The sequence below is a fragment of the Ailuropoda melanoleuca genome, chromosome 2 (genome assembly GCF_002007445.2).
Source record: "Ailuropoda melanoleuca isolate Jingjing chromosome 2, ASM200744v2, whole genome shotgun sequence".
Taxonomy (NCBI): domain Eukaryota; kingdom Metazoa; phylum Chordata; class Mammalia; order Carnivora; family Ursidae; genus Ailuropoda; species Ailuropoda melanoleuca.
Window position 1 is genome coordinate 134,912,100 of NC_048219.1, and position 13,173 is coordinate 134,925,272.

The window sequence follows — 13,173 nt, forward strand, 5'->3', positions numbered from 1 at the left end:
ACAATATTTGATAGGAACAATTTTTCACAATATCTGAAGGTTGACAAACTGGGCCAATACAAATGGAAATACCTGTGAAATTACTAAATCTGTCTAACAAAACCAGTTTAATGTTCTCTACTTGTCGTATATAATTGGTAACTGATTCATAGAACCATTGACTTTTAAGCTACAAAAGATCAGAGATTGGCTCGTCCAACCAATTTTAAATTCCTTCTTTCTTCATGACGAATTCCTTTCTTCTCATCCCTCACTCAGTACCTTTAGTTCAGATGTTCATCATTTCTTCCCATCTCCTCTTCATCAGCCTTCCTGCTGCTGCCTCCACGCCCCATGGTCTAGCCACTTCCCGACTGTCAGAGTTGCCTTCTTTGCCACTTTGACCACATCTCTTTTCTTACGCCTTGGTCACTTCTTAGCATCAATGTTGCAAAGATCTCCTCATCTCAAGCTTCAGAGCACTCCCGGAAAGATCATTAGACTGCCCTTTTCTCTTGCAACCTCCCATCACTTGCCTGTCGTCCAAATTCCTCAAAGTTCCTCTCATAGTTAGTTAAGCTCTTGCTCTGGTTTCTGGGCTTTTCCCCAAGTACCATTTTGCAAATGGGAATTCCTTTTCTTTCTGTTAGTTGTGCAGTTTCTTTCCTATTCATTCAGAAAGCCTGTTCCTGCAGAACAATCTTCATAGATAACTCAGTCCTTTGCTTTGAACATTCCTTGAATGTTTATGCTTCTCTTTTTTCTCCCTCCCAAGTTGTATTTCCTTTTAATACACCCATTTGGTCCATTCATTTTATTGAATGAAATCCCTTGCTTTCATTGAATATGTGTATCAGATTGTAGTCTCATGTATTTCAGATTTATTGTATTGTTTCTGTCATACGTGTCAATATGTTCTAGTTAGTAATTGCCAAGTAAATACCACAACACTTAGTGGCTTAAAGCAGCAACCATTTTATTATATCTCATGAATTCCACAGGACAAAAATTTGAGAAAAGCTCTGCTAAGTCATTCTTTTCCACAAATACCAGGATCATTTTTTGGTATCCATTTGGTGGCTGAGTAGGTTTGAAGGGTCCAAGATAGCACTTTATACATGTGTCAGGCATCAGGTATGGCTAAAATTGTGGGCTCAGTTGAAAGTGTTGACCAGAGAGCCTATATGCGGCTTCACCCTGGCAGTCTTACGGTAGTCAGTCCTCTTACGTGGAAGTCAAGGCTCCTGGAAAGGATGTTCAAGAGGTTCATGTGGAAATGGCAACATTTCTTAGCACCTAGCTTTGGAATTTCCAAAACATCAATTTTACAGCCTCTCCTGGTTAAGCAAATCATTAAGACTAGCTTAGAATAAAGGTGAGTGAAATTAGATTCAGCCTCTTGATTAGAAGTATAGCATAGAATTCGCAGCCATCGTGTATGTATGTGTGTGTGTGTATTTGATAAACGATTTTTAATTACAGTAATGATTTTCTTATTTTAGGAAACAATATCAAAAACGTAGAAATTATATTGATTGTACATAAAATGCATGTTAAGTCAATAAAATATTCAGACTTTGAAAAACATGTCCATGCTTTACTTACCCTCCCATAACATGCTCAGCAATTTATTTCTTCTTATTTATTTATCTAATTAATTATTTATTTATTTTTTAGCTAGAGAGACTATAATCTTCTTAGAAACAGTGTATATTTCATTTTTTATATCCCTAGCAACTGTTTCAGAGCTTGGTTCACGGTAACCTCTCAATAAAGTTTTGTTGAATTAAATTGAATTAGTTTTGGATTTTGAGGCTGACATGGGCAACTTATTGACTTCTCTGAATGTGTTGTAAAGGAGGATGAAATGTAGCAAGAAAATCCCACCTGATCAAGGGTAAATTCAACAGGAGGTGCTGGTATTCATGCCAATTAACACAGTTCCAGGAAACACGGGTGATGGTATAAGTAACTCTCCTCCATCTTCCTTCATGCAGTAGAATGTTCAAAGGATCATCCATTTAGCATGTGTCTGCCCAAATTACTGCATGAGCTGGATAGCACACATTTTGGGTTACTTCTGATAAGCTCTGGTTATTTTGTAGAAAAGGGGGGAGAAGATGAAATGATTCCATGATGAGTCTTTCTCATTAGAGAAAAACCCAGCTAATAAGAGTCAATAGTAAGAAACAAATATCTTTTTTCAATTCACAGTTTTTAGTGTAACAAAGTAAATTAAGACATCCTTTTAATCTTGGGTGGAATTTGCTCCTTTAAGTTGTGATCTTGTGTTTCTCCGTTAATTTCAAATTTTAAGAATTCTTGGCTGATGAAACTGTTATATAAGCAGAGGCACCATTGTTCATTGTGTAATGTGAGAATCAGATGCTCTGCTGCAATTCTCCTGTCATGTCACTGCCAGAGAGTTCCAGAATTTTGATTGGAAAGATGGGTATATTTTGTAATTTGCCTTAATCCTGAGACAATTTTATGAGTGTTGTTTCAAATTAGTTACTAAATTTATTTCTATTTTTTTCTGCATGTATTAGAAAAAAAAATCACCTCTTGCTTCCAAAAGTCCTGTTTGTCCCAGCTATTAGGATAACATGTTTAAAAATGCTCTTAAACAATCATTAGGACTTTATATCACCTTTTCTTATTTTATTAATATTAGTCGACAATGCTTGGTTAAAGCCAATTTAGAGAACTATAAGAATATTGCTATATATTTCCATGACATGCTTTCCAAAGACTTTGCTGTTCCTGTTTTGCAGACTTAAAAACTAAAACATTAGATGCTAGAGTAATTCACCAAATGACCAAGGTCATTTAAGACAATAGCAGACCTGGAAAGATTATTACTATTTCGTGATCATTCTGTCCTTTTCTAGATCTTTCTAGCTCTGTTGTCCACCTTTAAATACCTTTTTTTTCAAAAATATTAATGGACTTAGTAGGCTTTTACATTTAATATATTAAGTTTATAGACTATAGTTTTTCCATGGGAACTCTTTATTTTACTGGTATTTGTTTTAATTGCTAGCTATTTCTATATTCCTTGCATCTATTTTATTTATTTTCCCTATTGTAAATTATTTCTTTACATGCATTCATTCAGACTTCACATACATGTAGTTTTATTTCCCTTTTCACACCCCTTGCCCTCCCTCTCCCAAGAATTTGGAAGTAATTTGGTTTTCTGCTGATGCTTTCCTTCCATTTGGCAACCATTTTATTTCACTGTTTTTGAAGTGATGCAGTAAAAGAAAAATGGCTGCCTTTTGTTTATTTCCTTGTACATTAACATGATGACATCATCAAAGATATTAGCTAGAATGTACATATCTTTAAAAACCTAGAGGCACCCTATAATTCATGAGCACTTTGTTTCCCTTTTACTTTTAATGCCCCAAGGTTTTGTAGCTTTAGCGTAGCTCTTGTGTGCAGAGTAAAAAAATGAACATGAGCATTTTGGAACAAATGCATTAAAAGGTGGCATTTAAAACATATCTGAATAGTTTTCAGTGTTAAGAAAAGCCCACCAAAAGGCATTATTTAAGTCATAAAGCATTTTAAATCAATTTTAACCCAACAAAAAAATATTGTAAAGAACGATGTTAGTCATTGTTGTGTTTAGGGACTGGGCTATTTAGCTACACTTGCCTAGTATGGCTTAAAATTATTTTTTAAAAAATTTCAATTGGCACCAAAAATTTTAAGTTGTAGTTGTTTCCAGAAGATAATTTCTTATTAATGGAAGGCTTAAGCAAGTATATCTGTTTACTATTTTTCAGATCACTGAATTATTTACAAACACCATTAAAATGTACTGTATGTCTATACAGAAAATTTATTTTCTGGTCTTCATTTATGGTGCTTCTGTCTTTTCCTTCTGCGCTCTTTGTTGCACTTTGCATGTATTTGTCATAAAATTTCAATTGAGATTAAAAAGCAACAAGCTCTCAATTACCAATTCAGTGTAGACAGATTATTAAAGAGATAAGAATCGATTTTTTTCATCAAGATCCAATAACTAAATAGCTTTTTCATTTGGAAATCCACAATCCATTTTCAAATGTGAAGAAATAATTTTAGGCAATTATTTAATTATCAAAATCATTTTTAGAATGATAATCTGATGATATATGTTTGTACATACATAGACACGTATGTACACACACGTGTGTGTATGGATATTAACTTAATATCTATAGAGCAGAAAATTCCTGTAAATGTTAAATAGTCAGCTCTGAAGCTACTTGTTAACACTGAAATCAGATAAGGTAAACCATATGCTTTATTGAGGTTAGCTGTCTAGAATAAGTTACTGCGATTTTAAGAATTAATGTGAACCACATGTCCTTTAGATCTTTAAATTGAAATCTTCATTGTTCTTTTAAGTCAGCTGTTCTAGGAATGTGTCATCTTTTGAGAAGATAAATTAATCACCTACCTCATTTATATACATCAATAAGAGACTCACCCTCTTATCTACTTTATCAAAAGTAATTAGAATAACTCTATTTTTATTCATCTATAGTATCTATTAGTGATTGAGATTTTTCATTGAGGAGATTTTGAGGGAAACAGCCACTTATCCTTTTAGAAAATAACCTCCTCCAAGAAAAAGAAACCCCAGCAATCTAAAGGTTAAAACATAATGTCAAATCATTCAGTTGAGCAAGGCTCTTTAATAACATTTATACAAAAGTACTTTCAGAAAGCAGAAGGTAGAAAACCGCTTTTTGCTAGTTCCCTTTCCTTAAATTATTATTCAGCCCCTTATTAAAATAAAATCTAGTTAACTTCTTTTGAATGCCTGCTCAAACGTTTTCCATAATAATAATAAAAAAAATCTTGTGAAAGGATTTCCATAAGTCGGGCTGCATTAATGACTTAGAGCAGCTTCATAATCTGTTATTCCTTCCTCCTAGCAGACCTCAGCTGATAAAAATATCCATAGACACAGTGAAGTCAGTGGCATGCCTGGCTTTCTCAGACAAAACTCCCATGTGATCACATATAGGCAGCCTCAGTGAGTCTGATGCCGTGCAGCAAGCAGTAGGTAATGAGTCTTTGTGCAGAGTGAAGCTCTTGTCGCTGAACAATAAAGCATACGGTACCAGCAATAAAACACAGGGCTGGCAAATTTAAGAAGATTCCGCTGAACCAGGAAGAACAGTGCCTTCGGTGATGCTGACACATATTATAAAATGATAATCAATTTATTTTGGATTCTAATGAATAAAGAGTACAAGGACTAAGACTACAGCTATTTGAACAGGTCAGTGATTTTATAAATTACTCCAACACTTCCTTGTGTTTGATTGGATTTAAATTAGGATGGGCTAATGTGTGTTTTCCCTTAAACAAAAACTTTGCAGGATATTTGCAGTGTGTAATATGAAGGATGCACTTGAATTGACCCAATGTGATTAAATTGTTGCCGTAGTCAGATGTGATAGAGAAATGTTTATATGATTATAGTAAACTGAAAAGTTATTTATCCTATTTAAAAATTTATGGGTAAGAAAAAATGCATCCAATGATTTCTAATTTTCTGTATAGGCAGAAATAATGTTAATCAGAATACTACTAATAAATAGCTCAAATAAAAAAGCTTCAAATTTATTTCTCCAGTGTTAAAAAATCCTGTATTGCAATAGTTTACATGTCTTATAAATTAATGATATATCATTCAGATTTTATTGATGTCTTTCTGTACACTGCAAGAGGAAGGTTTGGCATATTTAATTATTTAAATGAAAAATTCTTAAATAAGAAAATTTTGAAACGTTAATAATGCTCCTATTAGAACAATGCATTTTATATTTAACTACAGTAATATATATCTATATTAATTGGTTGTGTGCCTTTTATTTTTCATTTTATGTATCTTTTGATAGGTGGAAAATACTTCATAAAACCTTTTATTTTATAGATACCATTCACTCACTAATGGAGAAAAACAAATTAGCTTAATTTTTAAAAGAAGAATGGATTAATTTTGTGATGATGCATATTTCCATTGACTCACCATTTAGAGAAGAATGTGTGCCTTCATGTATATTTATAAAAATATGTACACACATGACCTAATGTATCTAGAAAATAACCACTTCTTAGGTTTATGAGCAATAGAGAAGTTTATGTTTTAAATAGAGAGATTGCTGTGTGTAGGAAGACAAGGGAAGAAATAACTCTAGCAAATTATAGCACAACACCGAACATCTTTGCCAAAGACTGACACGCATTACTGCTACATGAATCTTTAAATTTCAATACATAGTTTAACTTTGCTCTACATTTTTACTGCTGTATGGTTTGAAAGGCATCTTGGGAGATAAATTCTTAACAATTAATTTCTTGGACTCCATTTAGGATGCTTGTTTTTAAGACACTAGGGCACATTTAACATTTTACAGAATTACTGTAGTGACTTCACATATTTGTATAGTAACTAAAAGATATTTATGCTTGTAAAATGCTGTTTAAACCACCACCACCACCACAACACAAAATACCCTATGTCCCTGATTATGCAGGCAATGTGTATGCCAATGGGTAAGAAAATAGCTGTGTTTCAAAAACAAGAGAAGTTAATGAAATTTTTAAATTGGTTTTCCACATGTATTTAAATGAAGTATTTGACTATTTGGGTTTCCTTGGTTACCATAGTTGCTGCTGACAGCTTCTTTTGGTGGGGAGGAGGGCGGAAAAGCAGGACTCTAAAACAAAGAGTTAAAAACACTTATCCATTAATAGAAACGGGGTCTGTGATGCTGGCAGCCCAGAGAAGTCCGTGCCCACTCCCCGTCGCCTGTTCCATCCCTCCGGTGATTCAGGTATTCAGGCACAACTGCGGTTCCACACTTCCCTTACCCAGCATTCCGTTTCAGCTGCTGGAGGGCGGCCTGAGCCTTATGCAAATGAGACCAGCTCTGAGGCTTTGACTGCAGAAGCGAGGGGGGGCAGAAGGGAGTTCAAAGGTCACAGGGCTGGTGGAAGGCTGGATCAGTTGCCTAGAAAAAAAGGCACTGGGCTTCTCTGCAGCACTGTTTTGCAGCAGTTAAATGAAGTGTGCTTTATTTCTCAGAGTGAAGATTTTACAGCGTGTGTGCCGTAGTCGTTTAAAGTGCACGCAGGTACGGTGACAGATTTCGTGATGCGCCTAATTTTATTTCTATAAAAGACACTGATGACGACTGGTTATTTTAATTCATTGTGGAAATTGGCAGGGTGTTCTCAGTTTTCAGCTTCCCTTAACTAGTTTATTAAATCTTTCTAATTTTTTTTTCAATTTGAAACATGGATGTTTTGTTCCAATGGAATAATTTCATGTGAGGAAAACACTGAATTTGGGCTTCTAAATAATTCTTTTTTTTTGGAAAGTTTTTGATGGCAGAGAGATGTCTGGGTTGAGACATCTAGACAAATAAATATCAAGACTTACAACTTTTATGGGATTTTTACATTTAAAAAAATGTATTTTAAATTAGACCTGGTTTCATAGTCTAAGATTCTTGTGAGATATCTGGAATTAAATAATGGAATTCTTTTGTTCATATCCCACAAGACATCATAAGGACAGTTTTAATAAGTTGTATTTTCATTTCATTTTAAGAGAGGGTTTCGGTTTTGATGGTGTTCATTCTATATTTTATTGCTAAGCACTGCATCAAAGGAAGAATTTCTTATTTGGGGGTTATATTTTTAAAATGCTTCTTTAATTTTTCTAGTTGTTACTAATTTTCTTTGGGACTTTTTAGACAATGCCATTTTGAACTCAACATGTTCAACTTCCTATGACTTTTCCTTTCAGTTAAGTCTGTATTGTAAAGTGATTCTCATAAATGTCACAAGCAGGACAAAAGTCTTCTTTTTCCATGCACTAAATATCACACTTTGGTAAAATGTGTGATTACATCATAGTAAAGTCTGACCTGTACCAAACAAATGTGTACTCACTTTTATTGTTCATATTGCTTTTTTATTTCCAAAACGTATTTTTAAATAAACTTAATTAAAGCAGCGTGATCAGACTGCGTTTATCCATATCATTAAAATTTTTAAATATATCAATTCAGCAGTTAAAATGTTGATGGGGAAAAATGTTATCTAATTTGCATCAAGTGTGCATCTGTCTATATTACAGGTTGTATGTGTATGAAAATTTATGTTGGAAAGAGGAAGAGACAAAATAATGTTTAGTCATGAAATTACTGCTTTATGCTTTTTTATTTGCATAAGATTTTAAAATGAATTCTATGAAGCTTACATACAAACAGCTAATACATATTTAGATAAACTTAATTACTTTCTTTGCACTGAAAAGAGGGCGTTAATTTTATTATAATGATTAAGGCTTAGTAGTTTGGCAACAACATCTTTTATTTAAAAATGGGGAGTGGGGTGGATAGAGGGTGGACCAAAACAGGAGGATAGCTGTTTAAAACAGTGAAGGACAGTTATTTCAAATATTTATGAAATCCCTTTGTGGTAGTCATTTAGGGCCAGATTCTTACCCTTTATCACTTTGTGGGGACATTATGACATTTATCATGAATCCTGAGATTAATTTAGGAAAAGGAATTCATGTTTTGTGTGAGTTTTTTAAAAATGCAAAAACTGCCATTTTCTTCTAAACTCTTTCTCTTTTGAAACTTTCAGTAATGACTGCAGCTAAAGGGGTATATTTTAAATAATTTCCTTCTTATGTTGAATGGAATATGCTGTCCTCTGGCCCAAACAAAATATTTGTAGACTTTTGTTTTACGTATATATAAATAAATGTGTGTGTGTGTTAATGATATATCATGAAATAAATATGTATGATACATTTTATAGACATTGTATATTACAATATATATGATATATATTTATATACATACACAGCCAAATAAAATCTTTCTTATGGTCAACCATATTTAATCGAACAATTTTGAAACACAAAAATTTTTATTTTACTTTTGCCTCAGGTCATGCGCATAGTTTGGGTCTACTAACCTCTGTGTGTGTTCTAGGCAGAGCACAGGGAGGAGGAAAGAGCCCAGCTTACATTTCATTTAGGCAGTACAGTACTGTTAACTTTTAAACGCAACCAGTACCAGTTAGCATATTCTGAATATAGAAATAAAAAGAGTATGGGCCAAAGAAGAGACCCTGTGAAGGTTCTTGGAGAAAACCTCGTAATAGACAAATGTGAAATAAAGAGAATTGTGCTTCCGTAAGCCACAAGAGAGCTATATATGTCCTGCAGCAAATTTATGGTTTTGAATATCCTGGATAATTTATGTCTCTATGCAAATTCAGTCAAAACTTTGAAGTCTTTTTGCATTAGTTTGAGCACATGACTTCCATACAAATCTCAGCAGCATGGACATAGTAGGTTCATGGACTGAATATTTAACTGTATATAGAAAAAATGTGTTTGTGTCAATACAGCCAAATCAAAATTGTAACGTAGAAGAGTAAATGGAGTAATATAAAAACAAATAATTGAAGAATATGCAGTTAGTGTACTTGAAGAAATGGTGTTATATCAGATTTCAAAGGAATCTTTAATGATTTTTCAAAAATTAATTTCCTGCTTTCTGATTACCAGTCTGTCTTTGTCATCACTCAAAACCAGAGACCATATTGTAAGCTTGGAAAAGATTTTAGGGCAAATATGTTTTACTCAGTCTAGCAGTATGGAACATAGTCTAAAATCTACAAATAACTGTTGTCATCTTAAAATCACATGTGTAGGTTTTAGGTTGTATTATCACTGTATATGTCCTTCTCCTGAACTTCCAGTGCCTATTAAATAGAAATAAGAGCAAAATGGCTTATAATATATGAAAAGAAAAAGCTCAAAATAATTGAGTATTCAAAACAATCACATTTCTTTCTTCCTTTTAACCTGGCATTTTTAGGAAACAAGCAAAATAAATGATTGCATTTTTAGTCACCTATTCTGGAATGTAAATAGAATTATATTCATTTTATTGAAAAGTATAATAAGATTGTAAAGTGAGTTTTAAAGACTTACTTTTATTCCATATTATTAGTGCATGGCAATGCTATAGTAATACTTTGTCTAGAACAGTTGGGAAATAATCTGCACTAAATAAACCAATTTTCCAAATAGGTGAAGTTTATACCTTTAATGGCCAGTGTTTTAAAATACTAATTGCTTTCAGGGAAGCAAAATATAGAACCTATCATTCTGCTTTGTTGAGCAAGTAGAAATCAGTTTAGGCTTTTCATGGCATGAGAATCATTATTCCCACCATTACACTGGACTTATTAGAAAAGAGGAAACTGCTCCCCAGCTGTTCCCCAACACCAAATGGTGTTGCTATTATATGTTTTTGGCATACACTTGTATATGCTTTTTATATGTGTTATATGCTTTTTATAATTTTACTCTTTTCTCATGTTACTACTTATTATTTTTTAATACAGTTAATCATTGCTCTTTGAGAACAATTTAAATATCAAGTTTATGCACTCTGTTTTACATTAAATTCTAAATCTTTTAGGTTTTGGTGGCAAAGGGAGAGAGATAAACATCCTTCCATACTTTTTCTATGTACTGAACTTCTGGTATATGCACATACACAGTATTGTAAGCACAGGGACATAAAAAATAAAATTTATCTTAGTTTTTCTTATGTTCAGGATATTGAAAACCATGTTTGAACTCTAGTTCTTGTTACTACAATGAGAATCTGGCATATTATACCATCAACAGGAACTTGAAACTGCTTCGTCTAATAGGGAAATGAGGAATCTCTAACAGAAATACCAAAGAAAACATACAGACCAATTTTTTTAATGGCATTTGACTAAACATTGGTGTCATATACCTATTCTTACCAACTTCGGAGGTTGTGGTCTATTTCATTCTCAAATCCTGGGGCTCTGAGATTCACTACCTCCTACCACCATGCTAGTTAGGAAGAGCTGTTGCTTGAATAATCTTTTGTCTCCATGCAAGTTTATAAATACACATTTTGATGCAGAAATGTATTTAGTCGTGTGTGCGTGTGTGTGTGTGTGTGTGTGTGTGCATTTTCCCTAATCACATACAAAAAAAGTAAGACAGCTAAGCCATCAATCTTCATTTCTTTGAAAAGTCACTAATACAATGTATGTGTTAAGATATACAAGGTAGATAATACAAGGTAGCTAATGCCATTCCTAACAGGCCAGGGTTCTTAGTTCACAAGTTTATTATAAAAAACACTGCAGCGTTCTTATGCAGTAACATCACCCTACAGGAGGCGGAAAACTGTTCTATTCAAAACAACTCACCAGGTTCTGACAATAACAAAGAACAACATGAGGCTGAGATTTGAGAAGGGAAATAAACTGAGTGCAGAAAAATCATACAATTAAGTTAAATGGTATCCCTGAAAATAAACAATGATTTCAAAACTCACAAGTAGAGGGGAGGCCTCGGTACTTATTTTTTTAAATGTTCATTAAGCCCCAATAATTGTTTACTTCCATCTTTATCTATGGTCATGCTGAGTAAAGCTATAGCTAAATGGAAGTTAAAGTGCATTCACGAGGTGTTAAGTGTTTACATCTTATTATCTGCAGTCTCTCAGAGAAAGCAAACGTAACTACAAATAGCGCTCTGCCAGAAACTGGTTTCTTGACCACAGTGTCGCTTCAGCACGCCATGCATTGGTTCATTCTAAAGTGGTCACAGCTGTTGATGACAAAAGGCTTTGTATTTTTATATGGTACATCTTTTGGTGCATGTGAAGCAAGTTTTGTTTTTGTTTTTTTGTTTTTTTGGTTTTGAGTGTTAACTGTTCTCAGAGACTTTGGAGTTACTGTCATCCTTCCCATTTCCATTAGGTCAATAGGTGGTCTTATACACTCTGAAGAGCTTTGAAGATGTGAAGGAATGTTGGTTCCATGAACTTAGTGTCAAAAGATACTCTGTAAGAATGAAAGCTAGTTCAGAGTATTCGGGGGAAAAGCTTCCTATTATGGTCTTCTTTTGCCTGTTTGCATTTTAAAGAGCCCAAGAACTACCTCAACAAACCTAGGTAATTTTGTTTAGTACAATAGTGCCTTATAAACTTAGGGCAATTCCTGAACAACCAAACAACTAGCAAAATATTATGTTGTTTTCTTGTTAGGTAAATGCTTTTACTATGTAGTGTCTTGGATATGTGAGGCCAAAGTATGAAGAAGAGTGTGAAGAAGCTGAGTAGGAGAGTGGTTAGGAGCTAAGGTTTATGTTCCAACCCTGCGTCACTTCCAAGACATGGTCTGCCATTTAGAATCCATGTGGCCTTGAACATGATCCTTGAAATCTGTAAGCCTCATCTTCATCTGCACAGTGGGGTACATCATCTCTATGGTTTTTATAAAATGAAAAGTCATAAGGCATGATGTGTGCCCAGCACATAATAAAAATCTTATCAATGATAGCTAATATTGCTATTTTTCCACCTGTAGGGGTTGATTCTCTGGTGCTGATAAGGCAAGTTCAGCTTAAGCCTGTAGTTACAGAGACTCTTGATGAAACATCTTAGATTTCAGCAGATGAAGAAAAGACCTGTTTTCCAAAAATAGAAACTCATGAGCAGTTTATTGGAAGTCATACCTCCCTAGTACCATCTTCTATTCAGATGCGGCAAGTAGAGAAGGCAGTCACCACAGTCATCAAAGTTCAAACTATATGTGGCTTCATAGATTCCTTGAATCTTGCCAACTGGAAGCACAATCTCCACAAAAATCCTCACATATGTTGTGGCAATATGTACTTTCATGAGCTCTCATTTTATATCCTTTATTGCTTTAAAAATCTTCATCTACGTGCCTTTGCTCTACTTTTTTTTCCATTTCTATGTTGACTACAACTAAGGTGTTAGTCATTCATCTCTGCTCCATCCAGAGTTCTGTCTCATCCACAGACTATGAACTTCTCAATTATAGAGAGTGCCTGGCACATAGTAGATGCCCAAGAAATGTTTGTTGATCCAATGCTATAAAGCAGCATAAAGAGTCTGATTCTAACTAATGAGTTATAAGGGCTAATTTCTCTGAATCATGAAACAATCTGTCACAGGTTTGCTGTTTTAAAGTTCCGCTAGACCAGAAGGATGTTTAGAAATATTGTATCAATTGATGTAATCATAAGGTTTTTCAAAAGAAATTTGGTAGCATTCCTAGAAGGGCTTTTTG

The 13,173-nt window shown here is 33.9% G+C and overlaps 1 protein-coding gene across 4 annotated transcripts in view; it reads left to right on the plus strand.

The window, feature by feature from the left end:
• Positions 1-13,173, plus strand: part of CSRNP3 (cysteine and serine rich nuclear protein 3) — a 193,383-nt gene that overhangs the window by 90,455 nt on the left and 89,755 nt on the right. The window contains exons 1-2 of one of the 4 annotated variants that reach the window (XM_019807663.2): positions 6,701-6,824; positions 7,076-7,124. The exons of 2 other annotated variants lie outside the window; for them this stretch is intronic. The gene's annotated coding sequence lies outside the window, so the exon portion shown is untranslated. Of the gene's footprint in view, positions 1-4,998; positions 5,264-6,700; positions 6,825-7,075; positions 7,125-13,173 lie in introns of those variants that run through there. One more of the 4 variants, XM_011234402.3, reaches the window with a different exon arrangement.